The sequence below is a fragment of the Cervus canadensis genome, chromosome 1 (assembly GCF_019320065.1).
Source record: "Cervus canadensis isolate Bull #8, Minnesota chromosome 1, ASM1932006v1, whole genome shotgun sequence".
Classification (NCBI taxonomy): domain Eukaryota; kingdom Metazoa; phylum Chordata; class Mammalia; order Artiodactyla; family Cervidae; genus Cervus; species Cervus canadensis.
This window is the reverse complement of record NC_057386.1, coordinates 3,043,045-3,070,054: the sequence shown is the minus strand read 5'-3', so window position 1 is coordinate 3,070,054 and position 27,010 is coordinate 3,043,045.

The window sequence follows — 27,010 nt, the reverse complement described above, 5'->3', positions numbered from 1 at the left end:
GGACATGGGTGCTTGTATGTTCTGTTCAGAGAGTCACTCAATACGTCCATCTGGTTCTGACGCTAAGCTCCATCGTCTTCCTTAAGGTTTATCATTAATCCAGGTGATAATGTGAACTCCACCAGCTGACTTCGCAATATTTTCTCAATTTCCTCAGAACTCGGGTTTGGAAAAGGGGTGCTCTGTACTAAGCCTGTCAACTTCCCTATGACTAACATGGATCTCAATTTGCAGTTAAGATGAATGGATTTTTGTGAGAGAGACAGGCTTAACAAGTTCATGGCATTAATGAAGAAATGAAGCCAATATCTAGGCAAAGTCTGACTGGTTTTATGTGTGCTCAGTTGGTTCTGACTCTTTGAGACCCCATGAACTGTAACCCACCAGGCTCCTCTGTCCATGGGATTCTCCAGGCAAGAATCCTGGAGTGGGTTGCCATTTTCTTCTCCAGGGGATCTTCCCGACCCGGGGACTGAACCCAGATCTCCTGCACTGCAGGCAGATTCTTTACTGTCTGAGCCACTAGGGAAGCATTTACTTGGTGACAAACAGAAATGGGATGAGTTAGGAGTCTCAGAACACTTTGCCCTTTTGAGATAAGACTAGGTGAAAAAGAGGATGAGAAAAGGAGGGTGGAGAAGAGAGAAGAGTGGGAGAAGAAGCTAGGCGTGAGGGGAGAAAATGGGTGGGTGGTCTTATCACTGATGTGGATCCACCCTCCTGACACTCCACAGTGAAGAAGTGATCATGAAAAATATGAGAATTGTGACCCAAAGAATCCCATGGTGGAGGTGGGGAAAATAAGGTGCTTAGCTCAGTATATACATATATCCGTAATTATTATTTATACTTATTTGTATCTATCAATTAAGAAAAAGCCTATGACATCTCTGGTACTGCTCTCCTTTTTAAAGACTTCTTTGTGGTACATATTTGACTTCATACACTGAATGAGCTATGCAAATGTTCAAACTCAGTTCAGTTCAGTTCAGTCACTCAGTCGTGTCCAACTCTTTGCAACCCCATGGACTGCAGCACGCCAGGCCTCCCTATCCATCACCATCTCCTGGAGCTTACTCAAACTCATGTCCATTGAGTCAGTGATGCCTGACTGGTCCGTGATCCAACCATCTCACCCTCTGTCGTCCCCGTCTCCTCCCACCTTCAATCATTCCCAGCATCAGGGTCTTTTCCAATGAGTCAGTTCTTCACATCAGGTGGCCAAAGTGTTGGAGTTTCAGCTTCAGCATCAGTCCTTCCAATGAATATTCAGGACTGATTTCCTTGAGGATGGACTAGTTGGATCTCCTTGCAGTCCAAGGGACTCTCAAGAGTCTTCTCCAACACCACAGTTCAAAAGCATCAATTCTTTGGTCAGCTTTCCTTATAGTCCAACTCTCATATCCATACATGATTATTGGAAAAACCATAGCTTTAATTAAACAGACCTTTGTTGCAAAGTAATGTCTCCATTTTCTAATATGCTGTCTAGTTTAGTCATAACTTTTCCTCCAAGGAGCAAGCGTCTTTTAATTTCATGGCTGCAGTCACCATCTGCAATGATTTTTGGAGTCCCCAAAAAGAGTCTCTTACTGTTTCCATTGTTTCCCCATCTATTTGCCATGAAGTGATGGGACCAGATGCCATGATCTTAGTTTTCTGAATGTTGAGTTTTAAGCCAACTTTTTCATTCTCCTCTTTCACTTTCATCAAGAGGCTCTTTAGTTCTTTGCTTTCTGCCATAAGGGTGATGTCATCTGCATAGCTGAGGTTATTTTTACTTCTTCCAGCAATCTTGATTCCAGCCTGTGCTTCATCTAGCCCAGCGTTTCTCATGATGTGCTCTGCATAGAAGTTAAATAAGCAGGGTGACAACATACAGCCTTGACGTACTCCTTTTCCAATTTGGAACCAGTCTGTTATTCCATGTCCAGTTCTAACTGTTGCTTCCTGACCTGCATACAGATTTCTCAGGAGGCAGGTCAGGTGGTCTGGTATTCCCATCTCTTTCAGAATTTTCCACAGTTTATTGTGATCCATACAGTCAAAGGCTTTAGCATAGTCAATAAAGCAGAAATAGACACTTTTCTGGAACTCTCTTGTTTTTTCAATGATCCAACAGATGCTGTCAATTTGATCTCTGGTTCCTCTACCTTTTTAAAATCCAGCTTGAACATCTAGAAGGTCATGGTTCATGTACTGTTGAAGCCCGACTTGGAGAATTTTGAGCATTACTTTGCTAGCGTGTGAGATGAGCACAATTGTGTGGTAGTTTGATCATTCTCTGGCATTGCCTTTCTTTGGGATTGGAATGAAAACTGACCTCTTCCAGTCCTGGGGCCATTGCTGAGTTTTCCAAATTTGCTGGCATATTGAGTGAAGCACTTTCACAGCATCATCTTTTAGGATTTGAAATAGCTCAACTGGAATTCGATCACCTCCACTAGCTTTGTTCATAGTGATGCTTCCTAAGGCCTGCTTGACTTCACATTGACTTCACAAGATTGACTTAAGTCAAAGAAAAAGAAAAAAAAAAACAAACATTTTCATCCTCATGGAGCTGCGGGAACCAGACACCTCATTAGAAGTCAATTAACTAAAAACCACCAAAAATTAGATAAGGATTTGTCTTACTTTCGACACAGCAGTGATTTAACTGGAGAGAACGCCAAGAACCATCCTTCCAGGGTGATTAGCACAGCCGTTAAGCATTCCTTAGGATTAGGACTGACACGGAAGGAGAGAGAAGAGCCTGGAATTATAGCCCCCATGCAGGCAGTTAGAGAGGAGGTCCTTGGGCGACAGAAAGGATGGAGTGAAATTGTCGGGGAAAGTAGCTAGTTCTTCGGGAACATATTTAGTTTCTAAAATTCTGCATCTCTCTGGTTTAAATATCGGGAGGTTTGGGTTTTTAAGGAACATTAGAGAGAGTACAAGTGGGCTTCAGTGAGGCTCTATTGAAAATTTCTTAACAGTTTTTGAACATCCACAGCCAATTAAGTGATGAGTCAGTTCGAAAGAGCATAATAATCTAAGCAAGTAATAATATCCATCTATTGCTTCTGTCTACAATGCATTTACTGAAAAGTAGAAAGCATGGTGAAAAGTTTCTCAAGAGTTCCTTTGACTAAAATTTTGTAACATGGCTATATCCATCTATATGCTATATATAATCTCTATATAAATCACATATATTATATATAATTATATAAATTATATCTATTATATATCATCTATATATAATATAAATATATGAAACTTTGTATTTCTAAAACAAATATTAAAATGTATAGGTACTAGCGATAGACACTAAAATAAAATCTTTGATATACAGAAAAACAAAAAGGTTATGGATTTCGTTTATTTTTAGTGTCTTTGTCTTAGCTTTTAGAAAATGACCCATCTTCACCACGAGCAAATCTTTGTGTGAAAAAATAATTCTGGTACTAATTATTTATCATTTGAATTATTTAAGCTTCTCCCAGGGAAATGTGTTAAAATATATTTCATATTTGTCTGTTGCTCCAGGAGCCCTTGTGCTATGCTATGCACAGTCCTTTCTGACTCTTTGTGACCCCCTGGACCGTAGCCCGCCAGGCCCCCTCTGTCCACGGGATTCTCCAGGCAAGAACACTGTGCCCTCCTCCCGGGGCTCTTCCCGACCCAGGGATCCAATCCACGTCTCCTGTGCCTCCTTCATTGGCAGGTAGGTTCCTTACCCCTAGTGCCACCTGGGAAGCCCTGATTAAATTGTAAGATTTGACCCCAAGAAAGGGAGCTCTCTGAGAGCAAGCCATTCTCATCCTGCCGTCTCTTCTTATGTTTACAGGGACGTTCCACCAAGGTTTAGAGCAAAAAGAAGTTCCTTAGATAAAAGTATCCCTGTAGCCCTTTTCTCCCTAGCATTACTGATTCAATTGGCATGAGTTTTCACAAACTCTGGGAGATGGTGAAGGACAGAGGAGCCTGGCGTGCTGCGGTCCACGGGGTCTCAAAGAGGCGGACGTGACTTAGCAACTGAACAACAACAGATCCTATTTAGGAAGAAGAGGTTCTTGCTTAATAACACAAACAGTTCTGTAAGAGGATAAGATCTTCCAGGGAACTGGATTTAACCAGACTAGAACAACAGCAGTATTAGAAATAACAAATATAACTTAATTCCTAAATGTGTGGGATCTAATACCAGGCTGACTGGTTTCTAATCTCAGACTGTTTGTCACAGCAGGCAGGCAACTTGGGTTAAGTCCTTTTAACCTGTCAGCGCTTGGGTTCCCCCATTCGAAGATCATAATTACAGCGTTACTTATTCATATGATTCACATGACAATTAAATAAGGAATACGTACAAGGCAATTCAAAAAGAACTTAGACTACATCAACGTGTTCAGTGTTTGCTGCTTTTTGCTAAAAAAAAAAAAAAATATATTAACTTGCAATATTCTCTATACTCTAGAGAAAATAAGCATATGACTTTTTCAATACAATCCAGACTTTGATACTCTGACCCTGGGAATGAATGGAGAAATTTTATTTCTTTGAGTTTTAAAGAAAGAGACAGAGATTTGTTTTAGGTCAGTCTCCCTGTTTTTGTCTAGGCCAAGTGGTATGTAATAGTTCCAAACTTAGTTCTTAGGAAAGCCTGGTTCTTGCCCTGGCATCCAGTGCTAATCAAATCAGCTGACTGGGGCACAAACAAATCCCAGTCACAGAGATAAAATAGATTTTGAAACAGTGTCTCATTGAGGTTCCCATTATCATCCATCTATTCATTACAAAACAGAACGCTTTCTATTCCCTCCCGAACAAAAAGAAACAGTACAATCAAGTATTGTTCTTGGTTGTTGGTTTCTCGTTTTTCTAATGAATTGTGAAAAATATTCGGGCTCTCCTAGCAAAAGATGAGTAAACATCTAAATTTATCATAATATTTTGCAGGCTCAGAAAGATTAAAATATACAATTAGGAAAATGCATAATCTTGCTGACTGTGGGAGTTCATCAAACAAAGAGTCTGAGTTTTGCTTTTTTTGTTGTTGTTACATCTACACTGTTATTACAGAAGGTTAGGTTAACATGTGCATTAATTAACTCATCTCAGATGTACTATAGTATCTTATTATTTGTCATTTTAAACAATTTTGGTCCCATTTCTATGTTAAGCATCCTGCTTTACACTGGGTTTAATTTTCATAAACAATAAGTAACTCTGAACAGTAGGACTCAGCTATGCTACCAATGGTTCCAATAATAACAAACATTTCTTCAAAAGACAGCACAAGGCTCATGAGTGGAAATCAAACGCATTTCAGGTGCTCATTGGGAGGTCTTGTGTCCATGCCTAATCAGGCTCCAACGGAGCTGATTTCATGGAGTACTGGAGGGAGGGAGGTTACAGAAACGGAGAGACAGCCCTTGCGTCCCAGAGGACCTCGTTTCCCTCCTCTGTAAAGAGAACAGAATATTTCAAGTATTTTTTTTTCCTTGGCTGCACTGCTCAGCATTTGAGATCTTAGTTCCCTGTTAGGTTTAGTCACTCAGTCGTGTCCGACTCTTTGCGACCCCATGGACTACAGCACGCCAGGCCTCCCTGTCCATCATCAACTCCCAGAGTTTGCTCAAACTCATGTCCATTGAGTCAGTGACACCATCCAACCATCTCATCCTCTGCCGTCCCCTTCCCCTTCCGCCTTCAATGTTTCCCAGTATCAGGGTCTTTTCAAATGAGTCAGCTCTTCACATCAGGTGGCCAAAGTATTGGAGTTTCAGCTTCAGCATCAGTCCTTCCAATGAATATTCAGGACTGATTTCCTTTAGGATGGACTGGTTGGATCTCCTTGCGGTCCAAGGGACTCTCAAGAGTCTTCTCCAACACCACAGTTCAAAAGCATCTATTCTTCGGCCCTCAGCTTTCTTCATAGTCCAACTCTCACATCCATACATGACTACTGGAAAAACCGTAGCTTTGACTAGACAGACCTTTGTTGGCAAAGGAATGTCTCTGCTTTCTAATATGCTGTCTAGGTTGGTCATAGCTCTTCTTCCAAGGAGTAAGCGTCTTTTAACTTTGTGGCTGCAGTCACAATCTGCAGTGATTTTGGAGCCCCCCAGAATAAAGTCTGTTACTGTTTCCACTGTTTCCCCGTCTATTTGCTATGAAGTGATGGGACCGGATGCCATGATCTTAGTTTTCTGAATGTTGAGCTTAAAGCCAACTTTTTTACCCTCCTTTTTTACCTTCATCAAGAGGCTCTTTAGTTCTTCTTCACTTTCTGCCCTAAGTATGGTGTTATCTGCATATCTGAGGTTATTGATATTTCTCTGGCAATCTTGATTCCAGCTTGTGCTTCATCCAGCCCAGCATTTCTCATGATGTACTCTGCATATTAGTTCCCTGACCAGGGATCAAATACATTTCTTCTGCATTGGAAGCACAGAATCTTAGGCACTGGAATGCCAGGGAAGTTCTTTCAAGGATTCTCTGAAGAACTATAATGCAGAAGATACTAAAGTATACTTACAAATAAGGAGAAATTTGTACCCACTGAGACATAGAGCTTCCCCGGTGACTCAGAAGGTAAAGAGTCTGCCCGTAAGGTGGGAGACTCAGGTTCAATCCCTGCATCAGGAAGATCCCCTAGAGAAGGAAGTGGCCACCCACTGCAGCATCCCTGCCTGGAGAATCACATGGACAGAGGAGCCTGGTGGGTTACAGCCCACAGGGTCGCAAAGAGTTGGACATGACTGAAGAACCTTAGCAGGCAAGACACACGATAGGGTGGAAGACAGCACTGCGATTAGAGAGAGATAAGCTTGAGTTCATGCCCGAGCCAACCACTGATGGAGTGACATATCCAGGCTTTCTGTCCTCTGTGAAATGGAGATGTTGGTGGATTTGGTTGTAAGACACACGGAGGTCCTAACAGAATGCTGATATACATCTGTATTATACGCAGCTCCATAAATATGGTCTTCACCCTCTTCTTCCAGTGTGGCATAAGAGGAAGGATAGAAATGTTACAAAGAAAGATTTGCTTAGTGGTAAAACTTCCAGAAGAGCGGAGGTGTTTTCCCTGATCTTGGAAGAGAGGTGGCAAAGAATTCAAAGATGCAGAAAGACTGGCACGTGAGCCAGGATTTCAAAGACTGGAAAGAAACATCGTGTCATTGCGGTTAGTAGGGAAGCAGTTTTAAAAGCATCTGTCTGCACAGCATCTCCAAATCCTGCATACTGACGGCCACGCAGGAAGGTTAGTCAGATTTAGTGAGAGGTAGCTTTTGTAAATGCTTCTGTAGGTAAATTGGAAAGATTTTTAATTAAGATATTAAATAGTCAAAGAGGGCAGAAAATACAGCGTTCACTGAACTGTCACTCTGTGACTTAAATTTTCTCTATAAACCTTTTTTTCTTCCCCCACAAATATTGCAAAAGTTAATTTCATGTCTTCCTTTTAGCATGTTAGACAATTCAAAAATTAGACTTATTGCACTTAAAGTAAATGCATTTTGTCATATTTAGTTTAAAATCAAGCTTTCTGGCACATGTATAAAAAATGCACTTGACACTTGAAAATTTAAAATCTGTCCTTTTCTACCATTATTTGTCTTTTTTTTTTTCCTGCTATAAGAGATTGTTTTTGCTTTATTTTGGCTTAAGCTGAAAAAGTCAGCAACAGAGCATTTGTGCCTACAGACTATACAAGATAGTTCAAAAAAATGTGTCTACTTTGAAGTTTCTTCTTTCTTATTATAATGAATAGTTAATAGTGTCTTTTCATCTTATTGGGATTTTTTTTGCTTTTCATAGGATAAGAAATAATATTTTCATTTAAAGTATAAAATAAAGATTAAGTTTGGTAAATCTCTATATTAGCACAAATTAATAAATTCTAATTAAAGATTTTCAAAAATGCTAATTTATAAAAGGCAAGAACTTTCCCAAGTGTTTTAATGGTTTCTAAAGGTATTAATAAATGTTTGGTAAGGAAGACAGTCCACGGCCCAATAACTTTGGGAAATAGTTAAGGTGAATAAGTATATTTTTTATGCCACTTGCAGGAATTGATTCTTTGATTAAATAAACTATAGCACCCTGAATTGTCTATTTAGAGCTTCAGGTCCATCCCAGATTTATGCTAATTAAGTTTTGTTTTCTTATATCAAAAACAAGACTCCTACCAAAAAAAAACCACATCACTTGGGGGGAAAAATCTCTGCAAAAAAAAAATAAACAAAAAAACATTTTGCTTTCAAAACTTTTCAAGAAAATTTTAAGGATTTATAAGAAACTCAAATCTGCTAATATACTTTGTGATTTTCTAAGTGTCAGATACAGTATGTGGTGTTTCCCAGACTTTCTTGATCATGGAGGTAGCTTAGACTGAGCAGCCATGGAGTTAGTGGTCTCCAGAAAACACTCAGGAAGAAACTCTCAGCCTCCAATTCAAGCATCATCTAACACATCAAAAATATAACCTCTTCCTTGAGTTTATTATAAAGTATTAGAAACATCACTTGCAATCGTCAGGGAATGATAGATTCAAATTAATCTCAAGACAGTAACATCAGATCTTAAAACTCACTTGCACTGGGCATTCCTCTAAGAAAAAAGAAAAGTCATACCTTATTAGGATCAGAACCATCCAAGGACTCAGAAATTAATCAGAGTTATTTTCCATGTTAAAATATAAAGAAAAATATATAAACATGTGAATAAATGCAGAAAGAGCATTTGATAAAATTCAACACTTACCAAAAAAAAAAAAACCTTTCAGTGAAACAGAAATAGAGGGGAAATTTCATAAATAATTCATATTTGCTTAGTTAGATTAACTCTGAGTGGACCCAAGTTCAGTTCAGTCACTCAGTTGTGTCTGACTCTTTGTGACCCCATGGACTGCAGCACGCCAGGCTTCGCCGTCCATCACCAACTCCCAGAGCTTACTCAAACTCATTTCCATCGAGTTAGTGATGCCATCTAACCGAAGTACCAGTACCTATTATATTATAGGTTAAAATGACTATATAATTTTATCAAATGAGAGAATGAAGCTGGGTATTAAATACATTTTATTTTTCTAAAATAAAATATTTTATAATAGGAATCTCATCATTTATAGTGAAAAATATAAATAAAATAAATATTACAACAAATTCCACCATCTATTTGTTAATATTCTGCTTATATATGCAGAAGGCAATGGCACCCCACTCAGTACTCTTGCCTGGAAAATCCCATGGACAGAGGAGCCTGGTAGGCTGCAGTCGGACACGACTGAGCGACTTCACTTTCACTTATCACTTTCATGCGCTGGAGAAGGAAATGGCAACCCGCTCCAGTGTTCTTGCCTGGAGAATCCCAGGGACGGGGGAGCCTGGTGGGCTACCGTCTATGGGGTCGCACAGAGTCGGACACGACTGAAGTGACTTAGCAGCAGCAGCATCTGATATAGCTATAAGCATATAGAAATTATGTAGAGTGTCCATATACATATATACACATAAGCATGTGTATGTATGTATGTATGCATGCATGTATACACATATACATATATACATACATACACATAGGCATGCTTACATAAAATTATACATGCACACGTGTATATTAATACACATGCACATATTTATACATAATCTTATATCAAAATATTTAAATAATAATGTGTGCACTTACTGTGTTTATTTAGCTTAAAATACATTTTTGAAAGCTGGAGAATATACATGCTTTTTGAAACCGTGTGTTTTTACGGGTTACATAGAGTCTACCTTATAGATGCACTATAGCAATAAGCATTGCTTGACATCTAGTTTGTTTCAAGGTTTTTATTATTACAAAAAATGACAGAATTAAAGAATTAGTCCTTGATACATTTTGCAAATTACCCTCCAGAAACTGGAATATCATATAGTTGCCTCAATAATTTTTTCCTCAAAAACTTGGTTCTGTAATATCTAACTTTAATCTGTAGTTGTGAAAACCTGAAAAATTAAGGAGTATTGTTACCTTCAAGTTGAAGTTGGATTTTTACTGAATTTTTTTTTTTTTTACTAATAGCTGGAAAGGCTTGGCTCTTACTACTTGATAAATGAGTGAGTGAGTGAAAATTGTTCAGTCATGTCTGACTCTTTGTGACCCTATGTGGACTTCTCTAGGCCAGAATCCTGGAGAGGGTAGCCCTTCCCTTCTCCAGGTGGTCTTCCTGACCCAGGAATTGAACTGGGGTCTCCTGAATTGCAGGTGAACTCTTTACCAGCTGAGCTCTCAGGGAATAGCAAGACAGTAACTTAAGCTCATAATAAGAAACCCAAATAAGAGATTTCATTCCACTAGTCAGTAATCCAACTTTTTTTTCCCAAGGATTTAATTCAGGGGGGTAGAAAAAACACTATGCTTAAATCAGCTTTATTTTATAAAAGACAAAAATACTTAAACTGATAGTAAAATAAAATATTTTCATAGTTCAGAATAACTAGAGAAATATAAATGAACAATTGCTGCTGCTTTGTAGTCACAGATTATCTATAGGATGATAATCTTGATGTAGAGAGGATGGGATATACATGAGTTAGTACATATGCATAATAATGTAATATATGTATTTATTTTCCTGGCTCCATCTGCTCAGAGGACCTAGAAATCGCAATAAAACCACAGGAGAAATGAACACAGCTAGCACCAAGATATTGGTTTCTAAATTCCATTCTCTCCCGAAAGGAATCAGGTTCTTTTTAAGACTTCAGGGCTTAGACATGAGAAAGAAAAAAAAAAAAAACAAGAATATGAACAAGTATTTTGTGGAGCTGGAGAGTAAAGAAGTGCTGAGAAAATAATGAGACAATTAAAGCGGCCAGCAGGCAGAAGGAAAAGTCACGTCCTCCAAGAACTTTTCTCCCCTACACCCTAGTCACTTGGAAATGTTTATAGATGAGAAAGAAATGTGGCTTTGACTGGTTTTATTTGTTGTTGCTCTGTTTTCTGATGAAGGGGGGAGTTTTCTAGGAAAAATCATAAGTGCTCTGTTCGTGGAGAAACTTTTAGTAGAAATGTCCCTTTCGGCCAATTTTAACAGTCCTTCTTTCCCAAGCATAATACAAGACAGAACTACAGACAACATACCAGTCAAAGGCTGAGCGGCTGGGTTTCAGTCTAGAGCCCCACCCTCCTGGCTTCCATCCAGGCCTCTGCGGCCAGTGAGCCTGCAGCCTCTCGGCCCAGAAATAGAGCCTGAGACACAGAGGACAAGCGTGTGGACCCGAAGGAGGGGGGTGTGATGAAATGAGAGGCTGGGACTGACACACACACAGTCCACACTGCCCCCCACCCCGGAAGCCCCCCCCCACACACCACCACGCGTGGAATAGACAGATAATAACATACTGTAAGCACAGGGGACGTTACTTAGAGCTCCACGGTGGCCGAAGTGAGACGCAAACCCAAACAAAGGGGACGTACGTGTACACACAGCTGATTCGCTTCGCTGTAAAGCAACTACACTCCAATTAAAAAAAAAAAAATACTCTATGGGAAATAATCTGAGAAAGGATGAATATATGTATATACAGAACTGGATCACTTTGCTGTACATCTGAAATTAGCACATTGTAAGTCAACTATACTCCAATATAAAATGAAAATTAAATGAAAATTTTTATCTTTTTTAATTACTTTACTTTTTAGTTGAAGGATAATTGCTTTGCAGAATTTTGCTGTCTTCTGTCCAAGCTCAGTGTGAATCAGCCATAGGTGTACATACGTCCCCTCCCTCCTGAAACCCCCTCCCATCTCCCTTCCCATCGCACCCCTGCAAGGTGACTAAGAGTCCCTGTTTGAGATTCCTGAGCCAAAGAGAAAATCCCCCATCAGTCAACTGTTTTAAAAAGAGACTCTTCTGCTAGTCACAAGATTGTGGCTAACAAGCTTGGAGAGTCACTTAGGCAAAGTTTTAGAACACGAAAAAGTGAGGAGGGAGCTAAGGAGAGGATTATTGGCTCAGAGAGACCTCCTTTCCTTAATGGAATAATAATATGTGCTCTTTCCCCATGGGGATGATGGGAATGAGCACATTTATGATGATAAAACATCCTGCAGCTTGAGAGCATTTTGTGTGCAAAGTCTTTCTGGCCAAGCGCACAGCTTAAAGCTGAATCCACTGAGATCCTTCATTTCTTCTCAAGGTGTGGGTGGGAGAAAGAGATCAAAGGAGACTTTGCATAGGAGACTTGCAAAAGAGAAAACAGAGAAATTTTAAACAGGGACTCTATTTGCTTAAATGCAAAAGTGCTTATGCTGCTTCGAGGGGACAGAGATTACGCTGGAGAATCACAGCCCGGCCGTGTCACCGTACCCTGGGTGCAGACAGAAAAGAGTGCGGGCTTCGATCAGGATGCAAATGGAATCTGTACGTAAATTAACAGATATAAAAGCACACTTATATCCAAGGCAGATATCTGAAAGGGTAAGGGAGAAACTCATACCCAACCGCAGTAATACAAGACTTGAAAAAGAGAATAAGGATGGGGGGGGCTGGGATTGAGAGAGGAGCATGGAAAACATACGCATCCCCTTATCTGAAATAGACAGCCGGGGGAATGTGCTATATGATGCAGGGAGCTCAGCCCAGAGCTCTGTGACCACCTAGACGGGGGGATGGGGAGGGGAGTGGGAGGGAGGCTCGTGTGCACTGTGGCCGATTCATGTGGAGATACGGCTGAGACCAACACAGTGCTGTGAAGTAGTTATCCTTTAATCAAAACTAAATAGATTTTTTAAAATATGTGAAGATCCTTCCCAAAAAAGCTTTAGGACAAAAAAAAAAAAAAAAGGATTCATTTAGCACTTTTAAAATTACTTTCAGGAATGACAACGGTTACTTCCACATTAGGATCCGTTAATTTTAAATGCATTGTAATTGTATGTTGGAATTTTCTATGTTCATTTGAAAAGTTAGGAAAAGAGCCATTTGGAAAATACAATTGTCTTATTAGAAAGTAAACATAATGGGATAAAAGCAAAATGACTAATGCTAGGGAGAGTAATAAAGTAGAATAAAAAAAAATAGGATGAGCTTAAGAGAATCAGCTTTAAGCTTCAGAAGTTATAAATGAAAAATACCAGAGGGAATGATATGGACTACAAGTTCATCCAAAGACCTAAGGAATGAAGGTGCTTTGATGTTCTGATGGGCATTTACTTCACTTCAGTTCTTTCTGTGGGGATTTTCAATTAACTTCCTGCAAGTTGAAGCTAGTTTTCATGCTAAAGGAAGTGAAATTCCTTGAGAAATATTTCTTTATGCCTTTGCTTGTCAGGGACAATTGTTCTTAAATGCTGCATCAGAGTTCTTTTTTTTTTTTTTGCTCTAGAGTTCTTTATATTGTAGGTATGGGTATTCTAAACTAACTTTAAAAATCAGACGAAATTTTGCTCAGACCTGAATGATCTAAAGATAGAGCAGGCTTCAAGGTTGGATGGATCCAAAGTTTAGCAGGACTTGCATATCTACTTTGCTGTTCTCCCTTTGAAGTCTGACTTCTCTTTTAGCAAGAATTTGCTTAAATCAAGAGAGAAAGAAAGAATGCTTTCATCCAGGGACATTACAAAGTGTCTATGCATACTGTGTGTGTGTGCGCTCAGTTCTGTCCGACTCTTCATGACCCCATGGACTGTGGCCCACCAGGTTCCCCTGTACATGCAGTTTTCCAGGCAAGAATACGGGAGTGGGTTGCCAATTCCTACTCCAGGGGATCTTCCTGACCCAGGGATTGAAACTGTGTCTCTTGCATCTCCTCCACTGCAGGTAGATTCTTTACCACTGAGCCACCAGGGAAGTTCTTGCCCATGCATATGGAGGAGAAGAAATGCCTCCTATTTTTTTTTCTTTTTTTGTTTAGTGTGTTTTTCCAGACAGTGTCAAGGCGTGCTCTCCTTCCTGGCTTATCGTCCATAGCACAGCAAAAACGTCTCCAGCGTTTAACCCGTGAGTGTGTGTGAGTGAGTCACTCAGTTCTGTCCAACTCACCAAAGGAGAAAATAAAAAGACGTTTCCACAAGAAGCAGGATAGATTAGGACATGCATATTCAAGACTGAGAGGCCAGGTTCTCAAGAATTTGCAGATTGTTGAAGGTGATCCAGTTTTACTGATTCACTGGTAAATACACCTTATCAGAAGATCTCGGTAATGCGTGGCACTGAAGTTTTGGATGAGAAATAGAATACCATGATACAGCATGCCCAATTCTATTTTTTTAATTCTGTATTATTTTATAACTAAAGTGGTACATGCAACATATATGTGTTTTAAGATAATAAAATATAAAAACATAATATAGTGAACAAGGCAAATCTACCAGTCAATTGAATAACCAGAACTTTACTGACACCATCAATACCATTGAGTTTCTCCCTGTTGGATCTAATTTCTCTATTTCCATCCAATCTATGACTTGTCTGTCTTTCTCTTACACACACACACTGTAATTGCATAAACAATAATCAATCTACAACTACACCTGATTATTTTTGAACTTCATGACCAAAATGGCAGCAAAATATAGCAAGCTATAAACAAAAGTATACATTCTGTATGTGAAGTGAAAGTGTTAATTAGTTAGTCAGGTCCAACTCTTTGTGACCCCATGGACTGTAGCCTGCCAGGCTCCTCTGTCCACGGAATTCTCCAGTCAAGAATACTGGAGCGGGTAGCCATTCCCTTCTCTAGGGGATCTTCCCGACCCAGAGATCAAACCCCGAACTCTTGCACTGCAGGCAGATTCTTTACTGTCTGCATCACCAGGGAAGCCTGTGTGCTGTGTTTAGCTGCTCAGTCATGTCCAACCCCATGGACTGTAGCCCACCCGGCTCCCCTGTCCATGGATATTCTCCACGCAAGAACACTGGAGTGGTTTGCCCTTCTCCAGGGGATCTTCCCAACCTAGAAATCAAACCCAGGTCTCCTGCATTGCAGGCAGATTCTTTATTAAACTCTCTGAGTCACCGGGGGAGCCCAAACATACTGTATATTATAAAACCCACACATACTGTATATTATATAAAGAAACAATCCCAATCTTTCCCACAAGCCCTATTTGTACAAAGCAGTAACTACTGGGAAGGTCACAGTCTCTGCTGTCACTGAAGACTCCTTTCCTTTCCCACCCCTCCGACCCAGTTGGTCAGCCTCTCTTTCAAAGTATTTCCAGACTGTGACCTCTTCTAACCACCTCAAGGCTCCCACCTGGTCCAGCCATCATGATTTGTTCCCCATCACCCCAAAGTCCCTTTATAGGGCCCCCTCTATCTGCTCAGAAGCCCAATCTATTCTCAGTGATCTCTGCGGTTTTCTCAAAACATGAGCCAGACAACAACCCCCGCTGCATCTTCAAGATGAAAAAGGGTTGGAGTCAATAACTCAAAAGGGAAGTTGTTATTGCTGTTGTTTAATGGCCCTGTCACGTCTGACTCTTTGTGACCCTATGGACCATAGCCTGCTAGGCTTCTCTGTGCATGGGATTCTCTGGGCAAGAAGAGTACGGGCTTCCGTGGGGTCACAATGAGTTGGACACAACTGAGCAGCTTAGAGTGGGTTGTCACGCCCTCCTCCAGTGGATCGTCCTGACCCAGGGTTTGAACCTGTGTCTCCTGCATTGGCAGGCAGGTTCCTTACCACTGAGCCCCTGGAGAAGCCCAAAAAAGGCAGTCTATAAAGCTTAGAGTCGACTTCATGTTGGTTTCCATCCCCCAGAGCTTCCCAGGTGAAACCTGAAACTGGCCCCCAGAAGCAGAGGAAAAGGAGAGACAGAAAAAAGAGGCAGCCACTCCAGTCTAGCAGGTGGTTTGTTTAAGAAGCTGGGAACTTACAGAGGAGGCTTGTCTCAAGCACCACAAGACAGATCTTTGTGTCCTGGTACCAGACCTCATATAGAAGCTTCAATGGGGCTCAGTCTCCTCTTTAGTCCAGCTAATTAACACACTCATCACCTCACATAACTATTTATAATCCCTAGCCAATAATTTTGCCACCAGATGGAAAGAGCTGATTCATTGGGAAAGACCCTGATGATGGGAAAAATTGAGGGCAAGACGAGAAGGGGGGACAGAGAGTGAGACAGTTGGATGGCCTCACCGATTCAATGGACATGAGTTTGCACAAACCCAGGGAGACAGTGAAGGACAGGGAAGGCTGGCGTGCTGCAGCCCATGGGGTCACAAAGAGCCGGACGTGACTTAGTGACTGAACAACAAAATGAGTTAAATTTGGTCTCTAGAACTTACCCATCTGCAAGTGAAGATGTGTACACCTTTTGACAAACATGCCCTCATGTCTCCCACCCTCCAGCCCCAGACAACCACCCATCAACCGTGGATAACAGTTCTCTCCTCTGCTTCTGTGAGTTTAAATTTTTAGATTTCACATATAAGTGAGATAATATGGTATTTCTCTTTCTATGTCTGGTTTGTTTTATATAGTGTAACATTCACCAGGTTCATCCATGTTGTCCCAGATGGAAAAAAAAAAAAATCATTTTTCATGGCCAAATAGTATCTCACAGTATATATCATATTGTCTTTGTTCATTCATCCATCAACAGACATTAAATTGTTTCTATATGGTGGAGATCCTCCTTCCAAATTCTAAGATCATATGGACATACTCTTTTTTTCTTCATTGAACCTGAATTTATCTTGGAGCACCATAATTTTCAAATGATCAATGATCCTCTATTGCAGACTATTAAATATTTTTTCCAATACATACTGGGAATGAGGGCTTTCTTGAATTCTTTTTTTAATCATCACCCGACTTTAAATTAATCACCAAGTTCTGATTATTTTCTATGTATTATTTCTCAGAGCTTTCCCCCCTACTGTTTGCTTCTTAATTTGTGTAATTATATTGTCAAGCAACAAGACTTCTGTTATAACTTTCATGTTTCCCATTATACTGACATTTTGATCTCATCAGAATTATTATGGACTTCTACAGGTATTGAAATTCCTCCTCATGTAGACAGATTTCCTTATGACACAATGTAAATTATTTAATTGCTCTTCAACAGGGAATTATTTATTATGTACAGAATGTTCTGCCTGGATATAATGGTAACTCATATAAGATAATTACAGCCTTGAATTTGGACATAAAAACTAAGACATGCTCCCTTAGCATGTAAATACAGATATCTGATGACTCACTTTGCCACTTAGGACTGGTGTTCACTGTTACAACAATAACGCTTCTGATGGTTCCATAAATGGTTATGATCCAACATTTCATGGGAACAGTTTTAAAAGGCTGTTGCCAGGAATAGCATCAGGAAGAAGCCACAGATTTCTGGAGTTCTCTGGTTAGACAAGTTTTGTCCGGTTATCTCCAAATTCCTCCTTTATAAATAATGTTAATTTTAAGTAGAAAGAAATAGGCTCCTTTATTGCTGTGAACAGCAATTACTTATGCATATATTGTGTGTGTGCATATACATGCATATATATATATATCATATTCCCTCTTCAGTCCCTTATATTAACTGTTAAAAATGAAAATCAAAGGGCTGTGTTTAATAAGTGGACAGTTTCTTTTTTAATACCTTATTTAATACAAGTAAATCTTGATTTTAGAAAGTTAGTCCAAAAGAAATCCACGTGACATCCAGTAGCTCAAACTAGTCTAGGTAACTGTCAATCAGCTCAATAAATCATGAGCTCATATGCAAAATATATTTATTCCAGCTGTGCAAAATTACTATTCTTTAAATAGTATATATATTTATATAGTATATCAAAATATTATAGCAGAAATTTGTTTTCACCCACAGCAAAAGAAGTGAAGTGAAAGTCGCTCCTTCGTGTCCAACTCTTTGCAACCCCATGGGCTGTAGAGTCCATGGAATTCTTCAGGCCAGAATATTGGAGTGGGTAGCCAGCTCCCTTCTCCAGGGGATCTTCCCAACCCAGGGATCGAACCCAGGTCTCCCACATTTTTTTCAGGCAGATTCTTTACCAGCTGAGTCCCATGGGAAGCCCACAGCAAGCATACCAGCAAATCTGGCATTTTGCAAAAATGCTCTTTTAATGTGGAATCCATAAAAAAAATGCTTGTGTACATAGTGACTTTCCTGAATAACAATCAAAATTATTAGTAAGAATTTCGAGAAATTATAAACTCTGGATTCTGGGTTGTTTTAGAAAAAGAGTTAATTTACCAGAATAAGGAACATGTACTGTTATGCCAAGCAATGTTCTAAGTTAGGACAGCAAAGTTTTTCTGTAAAGGTCTAAATGGTAAAGATATTTGGCTTTACGGATTACACTGCCTCAGTTGCAATTATTCAACTATAGCTGCCTTTGTAGTAGGAAACTGCCTTATTTAATATGTAAACAAATGGACATGGCGGTATTCCAGTAAACTGCATTTACCAAAATAGATGGCAGACTGCATTTGTCTCACAGGCTGTACTTACTGTTCCCTGTTCTTAGTGTTTTACTTTATAACTCTGTTTGATTTAATTGCCTCAACACCTGCCTAAGGTGAGAACTATTTACTTATTCACAAATTAAAGTTCTGTAACTGAAAAAGCGACAAATGCTTATGGTAAGATATTTGAGAAACACAGAATGGTATAAACAGGGTGAAATTTAATTAGGTCGATGCTAATTGTTACTCTTAGTTTATACATTAGGAAACTGAGATTCAGAGATTTACCCAAGTTGTATGGCTTGTCAAGGGGTAGAGAGCTAGAATTTGCATTTTCTGACTTTGAAGTGACAGCTGACATCATAATAGCAAATAAAGGCTTGGGAATTGAGACTGTGACTTAACACACAGCCAGCAGGAGACATGAGGTGGGACTTTTAAGAGATGGACAGGATCAGGAAACTTGATAAGAGGGCGCATTTCAAACAGAATAAGAACAAAGCTGGAGATTTTAATAGCCAACGGGTCATTCTGTAATAATGATTCCTTAGCTCCGTTTAGATAAACCAGAACAACCAGGAAACGGATTTCCAGTGTATCCTCTTGCTTATTTGAGTGCCTAACTGCATACTCTACAAAGTAGAAAAGAAAATATTCACTCCCCCTTCCCCCCACTAATTAGGTCATTTGGGTAGGCAGACTCAGTGACAATGGGTCCATAAAAAGAATGAGATGGGAAAATTAAAGAATTATCTGCTCTCAGGCCACTCTGGGCAAGCCTTTTAATCCCTTTTCAGACGTCATAAATGAAGTGAAGGAGCTTGGGCTGAATCATTCTTGAGATCCCATTCAGTTGAAAATTTTTCTGATTACAAATATTTTTTCCCCAGTTTATAAATTTTAAAGGCAGAGAACTCAAATTCACCTCATCTCTAATAGAGCTATCGAGATGTTCCAGATAAGAGACTTTCTTACCTTACTGAACAATGCCCTGACTCCTAACTTCACACTCCTGTTACTGAGCTTTAACAAACAATGTAAAATACTACTACTACTAATATATTTTAGCCTTTTTTTTCCCTCAAACACTACTTATCTCTTCCTTATCTCCCTTATCTCATCCTGAGACTTCAGTTACAAATCAGTAACACATTTTGAACATGTCCTGCACTTCGTGCCTTTGGGCTTTTTCCTTCCACTTTTTCTCTGTGCTTCACGTTGTACATTTTATATTGACTGGCTCTCCCGTTCAGAAATTCTATCATCTTCTCTGCCCAATGCATTGCAAACCCATCAGTTAAGTTCTTAAATTCTTGTGTCCTAATTTTTGTTCTCGAATGTTGCTCTAGTTTCTGTTGAGTTTTTCTATGTTTTCCTCTTTCCTTTCTCTATCCTCTTGAGTAGAGTAACCATTGTTGCTTTTTAGTTGCTAACTGGTGTCTGACTCTCTGTGATGCCAGAACTGTAGCCCACCAGGCTCCTTTCTCCATGGAATTCTCCAGGCCAGAATACTGGAGTGGGTTGCCATTCCCTTCTCCAAGGATCTTCCCAACCCAGGGATCAAACTCAGGTCTCTTGCTTTGCAGACAGATTCTTTACCACCTGAGCCGCCAGGGAGGCCTTTGTTAATTAAAGTACAACATTAAAAGTAAACATGAAATCCATAGTACATGTCTAAATATACAAGTAAGATAAGGGTATGTAATATATGGATTACACAGAAATACTTCTTTCAAATTATTTAAAAATAATAACTCAATGTTTTAGAAAAGGCAAACATACTGAACAGGCACTTCACAAAAAGTGAATAGAACACAAAACAAGATGCCAATAAGCATAAGATGCACATTATTAGTTTTCAGAAAAATAGAAACTAAATAACTAGACCATAATTGTAAAAAGCTGACAAGGTATAATGTTGCCAGGTTGAGGAACAACTATGATTTTCATCTACTTCTACTGGGAATGTCAATTGGTACAGCCACTCAAAGAAAGTCCCTGATGCTGGGAAGGATTGAGGGCAGAAGGAGAAGAGGGCGTCAGAGGATGAGCTGGCTGGATGGCATCACCGATACGACGCAAACGAACTTGGGCAAACTTGGGGAGGTGGTAAGGGACACGGAGGCCTGGCGTGCGGCAGTCCGTGGAGTCACAGAGTCGGACATGACTGGGCAACTGAACAACAACAGTCAATTTGAACAAGTTCGTGCTCTAAAGACCCAGTAATTCCTTTTTTATTTTTATAACACATAAATGTACATAAAAAGATGTCTAAATATATCTGCAGCAACATTATTTATAAGAGCCCCGAACTATAAACACAATATCCATCTATTATAAGACGGATGCATTGCAGTAGTGTTCAGACAACACAAAGATGAGAATTATGAACAAATTCTCCTTCAAAAGTGAGGATTATGGACTATACACAGCAACATTTCAGAGACACACAATGCTGATATAAAGAATCCGGACACAGAAGTGCATGCCATTCATACTCAGTTCAAAAATAGAACAAATGGATACCTAATACAGAAATCAAGATAATGGTTACTTTCCTTTGGTGAGGGAGGGAGTCCCAGGGAATATTTTAAGTTGTCAACAATGAAAATGTACTTTGGGTTTGTTGATAATTAAAATGATATTTTGATTTTAAACAGTTTGATTACTTTGTAAAATTCATCAAGCTGTAATTTAAAATCTGTGCATTCTATTTATGTATGTTATAATTCAATAGCAAAGATTTACTACAAAATGAACCAGAAAGAGGGGGCTTTGTCCATATATCACAAGAGGCAAGGTGTAATGAAATAGAATTCATCGGTTCAGCCCTCATCTTGACATTAGAAGTGACTCAGCTTCACCTGACTAAAATCAACTCAGGAACAGATACACAAAAAAGGTATCACGGGAATCATTATACAAATGCTCCCTGACAGCAAGCAGCTACATGATGACTTTCTTTGAGCTCTTCTCCCGTAACTGTAACCTGGACATGTCAAATAAAAGTGTATTAACTTTTGAGTGCATGAAATTAGTAGTCATTTAATAAATGGAGAGAATTAAGTGGATTAGGTAAAAATCTTAGAAAGGACTGAGTCATTTCTTAAACATGTGAGTGAGTGAGTGTGTGTGAGAGAGAGAGGAAAAGGCAGAGAGGGGCAGCACGCGACATATTTTTTTCAGTGATGCATCCCCTGGAGAAGGGAAAGGCTACCCACTCCAGTATTCTGGCCTGGAGAATACCATGGGCTGTATAGTCCATGGGGTTGGCAGAGAGTCGGATACGACTGAGCGACTTTCACACTATTCACACACACACACACACACTGAACAAAGGTAAGTAAAAATAAGTACACATATGTGAAAATGTGGTTTTGAATTATCTTCAATACAAATCTCGTTATTAAGCACAAGACTAAATATTCTTAAACTAATGCAGAACAAAAATGATGTTATGTGAGATTAGTAGGGTTCCTGATATTCATTGTTTTCCTGCAAAATCAAGCAGCTGTGCAATTTCATCATCATTATATTAACTATATTAATAATTAATGTTCACTAGTTCCCAAATGCCAGTTAGTGATTTTGGCTCCGTTATAATAAAAACGTTTTCTTCTTAGTCAACACAAACATCACAGTTGATTTTACTATACTTCTCAACATCTGAAAATGTTGAGAAAATTAGAAAAAATATATTAGAAAATAATTGGTTTTAAAGCGACAAATGTAACATTCTGGGAGATGAAGATTTTCTGGAACTGCCAGTTTCAAAATTCCATCTTAATTAAATAACAATGGAGTCTCATTCTCCCTTCTCTTTTTGCCTAATTAAAAGCCAAGTAATGGATTTTAAATGAGTCTAAGTAGTTGCAAAGCTTCTGCTGTTCTTGTAACGTCCTTATCCCAATTTAGCTAACATACACGTTTAATAGTTTTCTGTTTATCTGTAGGCAAAAAGTACATTTCTCATCTTCCAAAATGGTGTCTACCCTTCTAGGTTTTCAAATAACATTTATGGCCTCCATGGAGACCCAGTAAGACTCAAAAAGCAAATGTACCAGCCCTGAGCACCGGTTCGCTGGGATGACCCAGAGGGATGGGATGGAGAGGGAGGTGGGAGGGGGGTTCAGGATGGGGAACACATGTAAATCCATGGCTGATTCATGTCAATGTATGGCAAAAACCACTACAATATTGTAAAGTAGTTAGCCTCCAACTAATAAAAATAAATGGAAAAAAAAAAAAAGCAAATGTATTTGTTAACACAGACTCTTCCTCCACGTCATATACCCAATAACTCTTGCTGTGGGTATGCTGTGTGAACTCTGCTCTGTCAGAAACTTACGGGAATTCAGGAAAAACACATGGAAAAGAGCTGCTTACAATTTTCTCGCTACAATAATAAGAGTTAATGTTTACATGCATGCTCAGTCATATTTGACTCTTTGCAGCCGAATAGATTGTAGCCTGCCAGGTTCCTCTGTCCATGGAATTTCCCAGGCAAGAATACTAGAGTGGGTTGCCATTTCCTTCTCCTGGGGACTTCCCCAACCCAGGGCATCTCCTGGATTGCAGGGGGATTCTTTACCTCTAGTACCACCTGGGAAGCCCCAGTTAATGTTTATTTAACCTTTACTTTGTGCTTGGTATGTTCTAAGGAGTCTACATATATTAACAGAGTTATTTCTCACAATAATCACGTAAGGGAAGTACATTTTATAGGTGAAAAAAAATGGAGTCGTAACTACATAATTTGTTTAAGATGATAGAACAAATAAGGGGCAAAGTTTGGAATTTGAAACTATGACTGACTCCAGATAGTATCAGTTATATGAGACCATACAAATGTAATATGCCAAAAAATGTAGCAAGCAATATAAGGACACATGAAAAATCAGTACCTATGCTATTTTTGAGAGTCCTGATAGGATAGAAAGGAAACATAATATCAAATACTCTGTTCCATTCAGCAGCTTAAAGTTTTAGAGTCTTCATTCACATGTCTAATAAAAGCAGAGGACAGTATTTATTAAACATAGAAACCTATAAACATTTTTTCTATGATCTTTGTGGTAATCAGAAGGCAAAAATCTATAGTGGACACACCAACAATGAGAAAAGGGTGAGCGTATCATTACAGAAAATCATCAAATCACAAAAGAAGAACAAGAGAGGAACAAAGAAACTAGCAAACAACCGGGAAACAATAAATGAAATGGCAAAAGTAAGTGCATTTCTACCAAGAATTACTTTACATGTAAATGGACTATATTCTCTAGTCAAAAGACATAGAGTGGCTGAATAGAAAAAACGAACAAATGAACAAAACAAAACCACCTTCTGTGCTAAAAAGTGACTCACTTCAGCTTTAGGGACTCACTCACTTTAGCTTCACATAGACCTTAAGTGCAAGAAAGAAAAAAGATTTCCTTGATAGTTCATGCATGTTGAAAATCCAAAGAGAACAGAAGCAACTATACTTACATCAGACAAAACAGACTTTAAAACAAAGATGATACATATTTTAAAGCTACACATACAGTTATCCTTCTATTAGTTATGTTTCTTCTAAATTTAGAAGTTTAGAAAAAAGTTTCTACTCTCCCATCCCCAGTGTCTGAATCTGGTACTGCCCTCAATGTACTAGAAATCTGCAATTGTTTCATGATGTTGGAGTGTTCACTAACCTTACCTATTAACTGAGGCTTCCTGCCAAACATGCACAAAATCTGGAAGAACTAGTGATTTATGTGTGAGAAAATAAAAATCTTTACACCTTAAAAGTGATATTTATTAACCATTTACATGGTTCAAAATGGTATTTTATAATAATCAGTTTTATGTAAACTTGGAAATGAGAGACAAAATGTATACCTCATATTTTAGAAGTATTATTTCAAAACCAAATATTTACATTTCGGAGTGATACTTGTCACTTTGAGAAATTCTAAATTTTAATCTTTTTGAGATCTCAACATCTTATGCTGATAAAATGAATACTACATAAAATTAAAAAATCATCTAAAATGGAACAGTTGGTACAGGAAACTGGGAAATACTTCCATCCCTAAAATTTATGTCATTTTTCCAATGAAAGAGAAAGCTTGAATGTTACATTCTTCCAAAACCTGTTATCTGATAAAAATTTTTCTGGAATGGAAAACAAAAAGAGTATTCTGTAAGCAGTTGCTAGATCCCTTCTAAGTGTTCAGCATTTTAATCTCGAGACCCACACTTTGATGATTCCCGGAGCTGGTGAATATTCAGAAGAGGACTTGGCTCTGGGGGTTAGCAGCTGTTTATCTATCCATCAACGGTTCCTTGTGTTCATCACCACAGCGCAGGCAACAAATGCCTTCCCCAGATCAGTGTTTGTTTGGAGTGTCATCATGGCAATGCTGAATTCTCACCACAAGGAGCTGAAAGAGAGAGAGAGAGAAATCAGTGGTGGAGAGGAACAAGGGAGAGGAAGAAGGAAGAAAAGGAAAGACAGGATGTGGAAGTTTGGTAAGGTTTATTGATTCTTCTCTGCCTGAATTTTGATTACATTCTTTCAGCCACACGCCAAACGACATTCATGGCCGACCTCACGGTCTCCGGTGAAACTTTAAATTGAATAAATGCTTATTCAATTATTGCTTAGTTTAGAGCAATCACTCAGAGATGTGATTTTTATCTCAGAAATAATCCTCTTTCTCTTTACCATTCCCGAAATAAGAAGACTAACATCTACAGGTTGTGTTGAGCCCCTTGTGAGCGTTGTTATGTCAGGATTCTTGTGTTATGTGTGAGAAAACAGAGGCTTCAGGTCACAAATATGAACAGTGCATATAAGCAGGAGAACCTGGCTTCTCTGCTCCCAAAGTCGTGCTCATTTTACAAGACCAAGTGCCTCCCTAATGTGACCTTTTCATCCTTGGAATCCTCATATACAACCTTGGACTCTCTTTCAGCTTCTATTCATTTACTTTGAGTCATTTGAAATTCATCTTGTTTCTCTTCCTTAGCTGCATATTTTGGAGGAAGGGGCCATATATGACTCATCTTTTCAAATTATTTCTCTGTTCAGCACATTTTCTTATAGTATTTAGGTACTTAACATATACCTATTAAATATTATAAGTAAATAAGCAAAAATTTTAAATAAATACAAATGCCATCACCCTATGCTATACCATCATAGTCAAAAAGGTACAAGTTTTTAAAACTGTCTGTGGGGCTTCCTAGGTAGTGCTAGTGGTGAAAAAAAAAAAAAAAAAACCTGCCAATGCAGGAGACATAAAAGACATGAGTTTGATCCCTGGGTCGATGCCCTAGAAGCAGGCATGGCAACCCACTCCAGTATCCTTGCCTGGAGAAAGCCCATGGACAGGGGGACCTGGTCACCTACAGTCCACAGGGTCGCAAAGAGTCGGACAGCACTGAGGCATCTTAGCACAGCACACTTCACGTTCTTTAAAGAATCACTAATACTGGCTTCTCTGTTTTGAGGCCACGGATTTGTCACGTGCCATGGGCACTTCCGTGGTCAAAGTACCAGAATGCTAAAGAATAAATCCTCCATTTAAATGCATTCAATTCTTTATCTGTTGCTTACATTCTAGATAAGAGAACAATTTTCTCTGGTCAAATTTATCACGGAGGTAATTATTGTCAGGTGTCTGGGGGAGATAATGTGAATTTACATCACGGCTGCTTATTCAAGTCTCAAAGACATAACTTCTCAGTCACTTCACAATTCATTTCGCATAAGAAAGTGCAGTGTTTATACAGTTTCTTACATAAGCCTAGCAACAGAAAATGACTACCCTTGAATCTGTTGAAGGGTCATGTTTACTTCTGATGACGGCTGGTCTCAGCTCAGCACGTGGCTGGGTTTGAAAGCACGGGTCTGGGCACAGCTTAGAGCTGAGACTGGAAACTTCTCCGAGCCCCTCCACTTTGGCTGGCACAGTGCTCAGGAATACAAGGACAGGATGAACGTGGGGACCTAAAGATCCCCCGTTTTGCAGCACTGTGTGAGCATCCCTGCTGGTCTTGCCAGGGGCCGCCCTGCGTGGAACAGCAGAGAGGCGTGACTTTACAGAGATCGCTCTGGAAAGAGATCTCTTTTTTGGCCTTGATTCACTATTCAGAATTGGGAGTGATCTCTTTAAGAGAAAGCTTCAGGGTCCTTAGACAATTTGGGGTTTCAAAAACACCCCGAGGAAAGGATGAGAGAGAAAGAAACACATATGCAGGCATCTACCTATAAACACCGCCATCTAGCCCAGCGGCCCCCAGCCTCCTTGGCCCCGGGGACTGGCTGCATGTTATTATCACTCAGCTCCACCTCAGCTCATCGGGCATTAGATCCTGGAGGTTGGGGACCTCAGATCTAGTCTTTGCAACAGGACAGCTGGAAAGGGGCAAGTTGAAACTTTCTGCCAAAGGGGGAGTTTGATTGAGTGATAAAATAGACGGTAGTAATTGAACTTGAAGTTCGTGATTGAGTTCCTCTCGGTTACCTAAACAATTCCAGAGTGACAATCACTCGGCTGACCTCAGATCTCTACAAGCTCCACAAGGAAATTCATAAATGCAGGCACGGCTCT